The sequence below is a fragment of the Akebia trifoliata genome, chromosome 1 (assembly GCF_017979445.1).
Source record: "Akebia trifoliata isolate Shusen 1 chromosome 1, ASM1797944v1, whole genome shotgun sequence".
Lineage (NCBI taxonomy): Eukaryota > Viridiplantae > Streptophyta > Magnoliopsida > Ranunculales > Lardizabalaceae > Akebia > Akebia trifoliata.
In genome coordinates this window covers 7,409,441-7,419,252 of record NC_141375.1, presented here as the reverse complement: position 1 = coordinate 7,419,252, position 9,812 = coordinate 7,409,441, and the positions used below count along the sequence as shown (strand labels likewise).

Sequence of the window (9,812 nt, the reverse complement as noted above, 5' to 3'; positions counted from 1 at the left end):
AAAATTTATACCGTTCCAAAAGAAACAAACAAATTGAAATATTTATGGAAAATCAATTCGAAACTAATAATTCATCTAAAGCTTACTGAAACTCAATTATTCTATAATCAAATTGAATATAATATGTGAAAAGAAAGCTGATCTGATCCTCGAACTAATGATTCCAATTAGAGATTTGTTCTTTGCAACTCTATCTTCAAATAGAGAAAAAAAAATCCTTAAAAATTTTAGGTTTTCTATTTGTTAAGCTTAAAGCCATGAATATCAATCTATTGGGTCTCACCCAAATAAAATTATTTAATTTCATTCATTTTTTAGATAATGTGGGATTTATGCTATTGCAGTCATGCTTAGAGACCCCAATAGCAAGCTATTGCAAAGGACCCTTTCCCGAAACACTGAGAAATGTATATGTTTGTTTAGGGTTATAAAGGTAATTTTGCCATAATCAGAATCAGAAATTGACTACAAGAAATGCCATTTTTGGGGCAATTTTAAAATTTCAAAATTCATGGACTAATGTAAATAAGGATCGATGGACTAATGTAACAAAGCAAAAGTGTTTAATTCTTAAAAGGAAAGTGAATTCCTTATGGTGTAAAATATTGCACTAATTACGGTGCACAAAATTAAGACCCTAACAATGATTTGATGAACCATCCACGTTGATTTTGAATCATCTAAAATCACTTTTTTCCTTAATGCTCCTTATTAAAGAATGAATGTCATCACTAAATGGTCAGACTTTTTCCAACGAGTGAATTTCTAACTACAAGCCTACTTTTATGGTCTGTATACTGTTTTCCTTTGCACTTGCAGTCTTCTAATTTGAGTTAAAGAATTGCCCAAGACCAATGTGGTATATTTGAGTGGTTCCTGCCTAAACTCAAGATTTCTCTCTCTGTCTCTCTTTCTCAATACGATTGAGAGGTGTTGCATACGTAATTCAATTAGATCATTGAATTTAATGAAATAAGAAGAATATAAACAACATCATCTAGAGCGTGGCTCTAATAGCACATGCAAACACTAATGGAAGTTTGAGGATCACCCCCTGCCATAGTTGTTCAAACATTTATATGTTATTCTTGTCTCCTAACGAAGTGTTGTGGAAAAGATATTATTCTATTCAAAACTCTAGGTTAGTTTGAGATTTGATGGAGAATCAAAAGCTACAAAATTCACCTTTAAAAATCAGACTTCAGAAGTTTTATCTCCGTTTGTTTCGTTTCAGATTCCAGGCTTCAGAATTGAAATTCCGAAGTTTGAACCAGCTATAGAGGATGCTGGATGAAACTTTTGAAGTCTGATTTCTATTTTCCAGAGTGCAGACTTTAGAAGTGTTTCCAAACATCACTTGAAAAACCTCTGAATTGGTTATTGTCACAATGTGAAAAAGGCTCAAATTTTATGGCCTTCACTACGTGAAAATCTCTAATTTTAACGAAAAAAAATGTTGGGCCTAGCCCGTCGAATTTTATTACCCAAATTCCGCGGCCAATGGACCACAAATTTCGGGTCCATAAAAAACATTCTGCGGTTCCCACTCTCCGTCTCTCTCACTCACTCACTCTATCTTTCTCTCTGATCTCTCTCGAATGGCTCTCTCTCTCTCTCTCAGTCGCTCCCTCGATCGCTCTCTCAATCTTATCAATCTCTCAGTCGCTCTCTCGATCCCATCAATCTCTCAGTCGCTCTCTCGATCGAACTCTAGATTGAGCCATTATCATGCAAGTCTCTCTCTCAGTCTCTCTCAGTCACTTGCTCGATCAACCTCTTGATCTCATCTCTCTCGCTCAGTCGCTCCCTCAATTGATGATGTATGTCCTAATTGATGAAGCTACCTCTCCAACGAAGCTTGAAATGATGTGTTGTACATTTCTGGGGTTTCTGATCTCACGAAGAGAAATTGGGGTTTTAGAGTTTCTTTCTTGCATTTCGATTTCTCCATATTTAGTTCCGGTTCTGTATTAGGTTGAAGGATGACGTACGAAAATGATTATGTGATTTCGGAGTCGAATCTGAGTATGGGGGATGAAAAAGGGGATTATATGAGGCTGAAAAGCTCAAACAATATTGAGATCAAAGAATTTGGAAGAGATGAGTCTCAATCTCCTCAAAATGAGAGATCTTTTTGGTGGTGGTTGAAGATGGGTTTATTATGCATCTGTGCGATTGCCATGGCTACAGTTTTTATAATCTGGGTCGGACCTTTCCTCTTGAATAAAGTAAATCATCTCAATTTTGATTTCTAAATACTTATGGGGTCTATAGTTTATGGAATTATACTATATTTCTGACAATAATGTGGTTATTAAATTTTTTTTTTTTTTTTTTTTGGATTAGCTTTTCAAGGATTTTATGATCAAAGGATGTGTTTGCTTTATATCGATTTTATGGTATTTTTGTTTAAATTGTTGTTAGTTAATATTAGTTCTTTACTATTTTTATCATCTGAGCTGCTCCTTTCCTCTTGAATAAGGTTATTATCTGTAAGTCATCTCAATTTTGATTTCAAAATACTTTAGGGGTTTTTAGTTTGTGGAATTATACTATATTTTTGACAATAATATAATGTGAATATTAAATTTATTTGGAATTAGCTTTTTCAAGGATTTTATGATCAAAGGATGTGTAATTGGCTTGATATCGATTTTATTGTATTTTTGTTTAAATTGTTTTTAGTTGATAATAGTTCTTTTATTGTTTTTATCATCTGGGCTAGACCTTTCCTCTTGAGTAAACTTGTTATCTGTAAATCATCTCAATTTTGATTCAGAAACAACTTATGGGGTTTGTAAACTTTGTAGTTTATGGTTTGTTTCACAGAGTATAAATCTCATGGAATTATACCATATCTCTGAATGCCATGCGGCTATTGATTTTATTTGGTAGTTTATGGAATTATACTATATTTTTGATAGTAATGTGGTGATTATTTCTATTTGGAATTTGCTTTTCAATGATTTTATGATCAAAGAATGTGTTTGCTTGATATCAATTTTTGGGTTTTTATTTTTATTTTTTAAATTGCTATTAGTTGATAATAGTTCTTTTGATGTACTTGGTTCAAACAAGTTGGGTATTTATATGAGTTGTCCTTTTTTTAAGACTACTTTGTATATGTTGTCAACTTTGTGAAATTATGTTTTACTTAGTCTGCCTCTTATATACTCACTATCACTTATTGATCACACAATTGGAAACATATGCAAACCCCATGTTAGGTTCCACCATCTTCGTGCTTTTATCTTTAGAAGACTTGTGCTTAGAATGCAAATGTTCTCTAGAATTGTAAGACTGAAACAACCATATGGTTCATTCAACACCAACAAAGCCTTATCCCAAAGATTTGGGGTCAGCTGTGTTGGGATTTTACCCTTGAAACCACCAATAGATCTACAATATCTAGAGTTTTACTTAAATCAAATTGAAACAATATTAAATCGATTAGATGATCCGACAAGTATTCTGTTATTGTACACGGAAATTAAATACCCATACATCTTAGTTGCAAACAATAATCCAACAATCGATGAGATGATCCTTTTTTATGCTTCCAATGCCCCAATCTAATAACAATCACCAAAACCACGAAACTAAATCTCCATACATCTTAGATGCAAACTATAATCCAACAATCGATGAGACGATCCTTTTTTATGCTTCCAACGCCCAATCTGATAACAATCACCAAAAACACAAAACAGTGGAGAGGCATCTTAGTTGCAAACTGTAAGACACTTGAAATTGATATTTATCTTTACTTCAAAGAGGATGTTATGGGTATTTTATATATGGTTAGCTGGCTTACGGTTGGCATATTAATCAGTCCTTGTTTGAATGAATTCCACTAGGTAGTGATTGGTTCTTTTTGAATTAGAGTTGTTTTTTTTTTTTAAATACATGGGGGTATCTAGACTTAGTCTGACTATTCCCACGGACACATGAATCACCCCTTCCAACACATAGAGTTGCTTATTCTCCTTTTATGTATTTTGGCTGTGATATGTGGCTTATTCTTTGTCAGGGAGTTATCCCAATCTTGGACTGGGAGATGGCAACATTCAGCCCTAAGGAGCTCGTGGTTTTACTCTTAGCTTCTTTGACATTATTTCCAATTGGTTCTTCGAGTGTTGATGTTCCATGTAGTGGCATTCTCTGCTAGATATTGGATAGCCAAAATCCCATATTTTAGGTAATTTTTTTTATAATGTCTACCCTCATTCTCTGTACTTTATTGAGGAATACTTACTGTCAAGATGATGTGGATCAGAGGTTTAGGCTCGAGGTTTATAATAATGTCTTGGGCTAGAGACAAACCAAGGCTGTCTCAGCCGGGACATTCCAAAACTTTCAATGTTTAGACTTATCTGTTTGAATCAAACTTTAGTCAAAGAGATCTTTCAGGTATAACCCATTTGAATTTTCCTTGCATGTGTCATTATGGCACACTCAAGGAGGAGATACTCTTCCCATCTTCCTATTCTGATTTAAATGTTCCTCATGTTTTATCACCTCTTATTGTTTGTTGACTGAGTGAAAAGTAAAGCCAAGATTGATATGACGATGTTCTGACTCAAGGCTTTTTTCCTTCGAAGATGCAATTGTTTATTTCTTTCCATAATCCCTAATAAACTGCAAATGGAAGCAAACCCTACTAAATGCACTTAGGTTTTGAAAACAAACTTCCCCAAGCCAACCAAGTCTCAAAGAGCGTTTGGTCTAGTTCTTTTGTTTTACTGATTGCTTATTGAAAAAAAAAATGAGGATGTGCTTTATCTCTATACATGCAGATTGGCCAATTTTTTCTATTCTTATGTGAAATATATGGATTATACAATGTCTAGTTTGTAACCTGTGAAGTTTAGTTTGTAACTTGTGAAGTTCATTCTTGTAGCATTCTTTCGGTAGAGTTCATGCGCACATCTATACATGATGCAAAAGATGTGGATTCAGTAATTTTGTTGAGATTTAAAGCAAGGGATACCAATCTCGCTAGTGGGAAAGATGATGAAGTAAGTATTATTATTATCATGGTTCGTATTTCAAACTGAATGATTTTGGTTTTGCTCCGAACTATGAGCCTTCTTTGTCTCTCGTTTATGTGAAATATTCTCTTAAGTATGACGGATTTAACAGTATGTTTAGAAAATGATCAATTAATAAAATAATAAATAAGAAACTTGCTAGATTGGGCCTTGAAGTTCCATGTTGTACCCTTTTTATTATTATCTCTACCTTAGCACATTGATATGGTCAATGTCCTTAACATTAATAAGCACATAAATGTTAAATTTACATGCTTAAAAATCTTTATGATAATTCTAGTACAGTTCCATATACTCAAGTCCCCAATTGGAGATTTTCACACACTACATACAAAACTAGGATTTCAAATGGTACTTCAACTTTGTCCTATCTGTTGAAAAATACCAACAATTTAGTTTTCAAGGTTCATTGTCAATTTGGCTGTTTTTAGCCAAGGTGAACATTGGTTATAGGATAGGCAAGTAGGACATCTACTTCTGATGCTTATTCTAGCATTAGTTCATTTCTTTCCGAAGGGATCTAGCTATTATTTAAATTTCCCCCTTTTCAATGTTTGGATATTGATTCAAATTTCTAACCTTGTTTCACTGAGCAAGGGATTCATACCTTGTTGCCAGTATAGACGGTGTTGGAACTAAACTTAAGCTTGCATTTTGAAACTGGAATCCATGACACTATTGGTATTGACCATTCACTATACCTTTAGAATTAAGGGTAGGCGTTATGATGTCTCTTTTCTTCAAGTTGGCATGAGTGTTGATGATATTGTTACTTCTAGAGCAAAGCCATTGTTTTTCTTTGATTACTTTGCTACAAGCCATCTTGGTGTTGATCTTGCTGAAAAAATAGATGTCTCTTTGCTTTTTTTTTGGATAAGTAAGTTGGATGCATTGTTATTTTCTCGTACATGCAATGCCCCTATCACTTTGGATGAATGGTAAGATGTTTTTCATTTTGATAGGGAATATAATTCTCAATAATTTGTGAGGAATCTCCATTTATTGTATGGGTCTTATTGTAAATTATGGCAGTGTGGTATTTAAAATTTTAAGTACTTCCTTGATAGCTCTTAGAAAATAAAATTATAAGTTTTTTTCTTCTTTTGTATAAAAGATTCAAGGCTTGCCTTTGAAGTGAACTTGAATGATTTTCGTATGTTGATTTGATCTTGGTTTGAGAGTTTTCAATTTATTTTTGAATGCTAGTGTTGCAAATTGTTAGTCTTGCTTGGTAGTGCTTGGAATGCATGCCGTTTGTAAGTTGTAATCGACGAATGCAGGGAAGTCGTTGAATTTGTCAAACAGTTTGCATGTATTTAACTTGAACTGTTTATTTAGAGTGCTATGTTTTTGTTTATTACTACCACTTTTTGAGTTCTTTGTAGAACATAAACTTGTGCTAAACTCCAAGGTGTAACTATGGAGAATCTTTTGAACCCATCAGTTCTGGATTCTTCCCATTCAATTAGTTGTAATCATTATTGTTCGTTAAGCTAGTAGGATTTATTCAAGTTCAACTATATATGAGTTTTCACGTTAGTAAAATTATTCAACTCAAAATTCAATCTGGTTTTATTTTCAGGGCCTCAGAGACCTCCAAAGCTAATTTCAGAGTACAAAACCAACAATGAGACAAGGCTTCAGCAGAAACTACCATTATCTAATCAATAAGACGTAAGTACAATAATTTTGAATCTCTTAACATAGTTTTTAAATTCAATATAAAGTAGCAATCTAATGATTTCCACAAGCTGGACTACAAGAAGTCAAAGGGCTCAGAGGATGTTTTGGTACAACTAAAACTTGAAGCTTCAAAGAGGAAACTTCATGAAGGATACCAACAAGCCGAGAATGGTTTGTCCCTCCCTTGAGTCTTCAAATGGTTTCTTTGTTCTCTTACTTTTAAGTTATGTAACAAATTTTGTTTCTTAATAATAGCTAAGAAGTAGCGAACGATACAAGTGATGGAGTTGAGTGATCTTCCTAAGTAGGGCATGGTTCAGAAAAGTCCGCACATGCAAATTGGGAATCACCATTGACATTGGGTCCTAAATGGATGGCGATAATTGCTCCCATTTTTTTGTAAGTTACTTCTCATTTTTCAAAATCTTCTAAATATCCAGAATTTCATTTCTATAAGTTATGTGGCTTATGTATACATGTGAAATTTTGTTATTGTGATTACATGTTAGAATGTTAGATGAGGAATCATATTCATTTTCTATTTTTTTTTCATATTTTCATTGGTTTGCTTGCAGAGAGAGAGAAACAGAAAGCAAGTCCGAGGTTGATAATATGATGAATGGGCTTGGGAGGGTGCATTGACGATTGGCGTCTTGCATTTTCAGTGAGAAGTAGTTTTGTATTAATTTTAGTTGAACAATTTGTTTTACTATGTCGTTTGTGAATTGGTTGGTGGTGCTGCAATGATACGTTTTGTATTTTGTATCAAATTGGATTTGATGTGAATTGAGTTTTGGATGGTCAAGATTTGATTTATTTGAGTGATCTTTATATTATGATTTTTGTTGTTTTTCTGATTTTTTTACTGTTTTGTTTGTTGTGATTAGTGAATTAGAGGACTGTCCTATTGTTTGTTAAATCTCCATATTTGACGGCTGTAGACTATGGAATCCTTTTGTTTTTTTTTAAGCTTATTCTCAAATAATTTGATTGCTCAGGGCTGTCAAAAAAAAAATTCCACACGAAAATATTTGACGGGCGTATTTGATGGGATTGTCTGTCAAATTTCTCAAAATTTGACGGGCTGTGACCATCAAATATGGGCTTTTTTCACATAGTGCTTGGGCCGTCAAATTTCATAAAATTCGACGGACCAAGAGGTCGAATTTTTCATTGTCCAAGTTTTTTTTTTTCGACGGGCCGAAACTGTCAAATTAATGAAGGATGCGAGAAATTTGACAGCTTTAAGACATTAAATTTGGGAACACCAAGAAATTTGACGCTTCTAAACCGTTAAAATTATGTTTCTAAAATTCTTGGTCCTTGGCCCGTCAAAATTTTCTGTCGAATTTTCCAATTTTCACGATTTGATACCAGTGAGCCGGAATCATAAATTCACCAAAAGTTTATCAATTTTCGGTAAATATCTCAAAAAATTATAGTAGCAAAAACGAGCAACTAAATAGTGAGGTTCTAGCATGCAAATGTGATCCATGTCCGTCTCTTAAGGAAACGAGTCCCACATACCTGTATTGTTCTCTTGAGTCTCGTGGTCATGGGCAATTCTGCTATGTTCTCTTGAAGGATCTAAGCTGAGGTCGTTAATACTGTCACAGGAGAAAAATCCTCTATTAGCATCATGACTGACATTGATGTTGATCCTTGGAAGATCTTTGTCAACTACTTGTCTATTGGAGTTGGCGCAAAATTCATAGTTAGCCCTTGGACCATCTATGGGCTCTTCTAAGATAAGCAGAATAAGAGAAAAGATCGTGTAAAGAATAGAAAGAGAAGCAGGGTATCAAAATTGGTTTTATCTTCAGATTTTATTATTCAATTGAGAGTCTCAAAAACAGGGATTGATTGCTCTTTGAAATTTATGAAAAATATTCAAACAAATTTAGATCTTGGCTACTTCTTGGCTTTGAATTAATTGGCATGAAGCTAACAGAATTTTATTTTTTTTTAATTTTAAAAAATGATGCTTCTAGCATACCTCAGGATTCAAATTTAGATCTTGGCCACTTCTTGGCTTTTTTTATTTTGATTGAAGATTTATGTTGTAACTATTCTCGATGATGTTCTATAATTAGGGAAAGGCTCCATCAACCCTAGCTTATCGATCAAAGATAAAAGAGAGATAAAGGGTAGCAGGTATCTACTTCAGAGGTTCCTTTTGTAACGCACCAGGGGTGTATGTTTGGAATTTCAAGACCTCCATTTTCAACACATTGGATCAAGTCTAAAATTCCACTCAAATAAAATGTATATGGCTTATGGGTCACTTTCATAACTCGTTTTCTCCCGAGATATGAGTAAAATGCATCTACGGATATGTACGAGACACCACATCAAGGTGTCCCCCATTGAGGTCACTCTAGCGCGACTCATTGAATAAATAAATAGAAAAGTGTGTATCATATGCACCCAGGGTGAAGGCTAGAAACCCTCCTCCCACACCTCAAAACATTGCCACATAAACCACAATCCAAAGAAATCACCTTGGGTGCATACAATCTGACCTCATTAAAGAAAAAAAAAAAGAAAAAGAATAATGATTTTCTAACTACAAAGTCTTCATTTGGTCAATACTTGCCTGATGTGGCACGAATACTGAACCATAGATCTTATTTCTCGGGATACACAAGTGCACATCTTTTATGGGGATGTGCAATTCTATATCCCGAGGAAAGTGATTTACATTACAGGCTGGTTGGAAGCTGACTGATTCATGCACTTTATTTTTTCAAAGTCAACTGAGGAAAATGAAATTATATACTCCAACTTCTTGAAAAAAATTTATTTTTTGAAAGCCAACCGAAGAAAATGTACATTTCGTAGTTCGGAGCTGACTGAATCATACACTTTATTTTTTCAAAGTCAACTAATGAAAATGAAAATATATAACTCCAACTTGTCGGAGAAAATTTATTTGTCAAAAACCAACCGAAGAAAATGAATACGGAGTTCTTCGAAGCAACGGAGAATGTAATTTAGGTCAATTAGGAATTGGAAGAAGACCTACTCATTCTGGGTCAAGTAAATAATAATCAAATAAGATCAATGTTGGAGTGACTT

At 33.9% G+C, this 9,812-nt stretch overlaps 1 long non-coding RNA gene across 2 annotated transcripts; it reads left to right on the top strand.

Moving 5' to 3' along the window:
* Positions 1 to 1,560: 1,560 nt before the first annotated feature.
* On the top strand, positions 1,561 to 7,538 carry LOC147410600 (uncharacterized). 2 transcript variants are annotated; one of them, XR_015177063.1, is made up of 7 exons: positions 1,561 to 2,228; positions 4,031 to 4,198; positions 4,901 to 5,018; positions 6,634 to 6,725; positions 6,818 to 6,905; positions 6,990 to 7,133; positions 7,310 to 7,538. It is a non-coding gene; the product is annotated as an uncharacterized LOC147410600 (long non-coding RNA). The 2 variants fall into 2 exon arrangements; XR_015177062.1 differs by having other exon boundaries at positions 6,634 to 6,905.
* Positions 7,539 to 9,812: the final 2,274 nt, after the last annotated feature.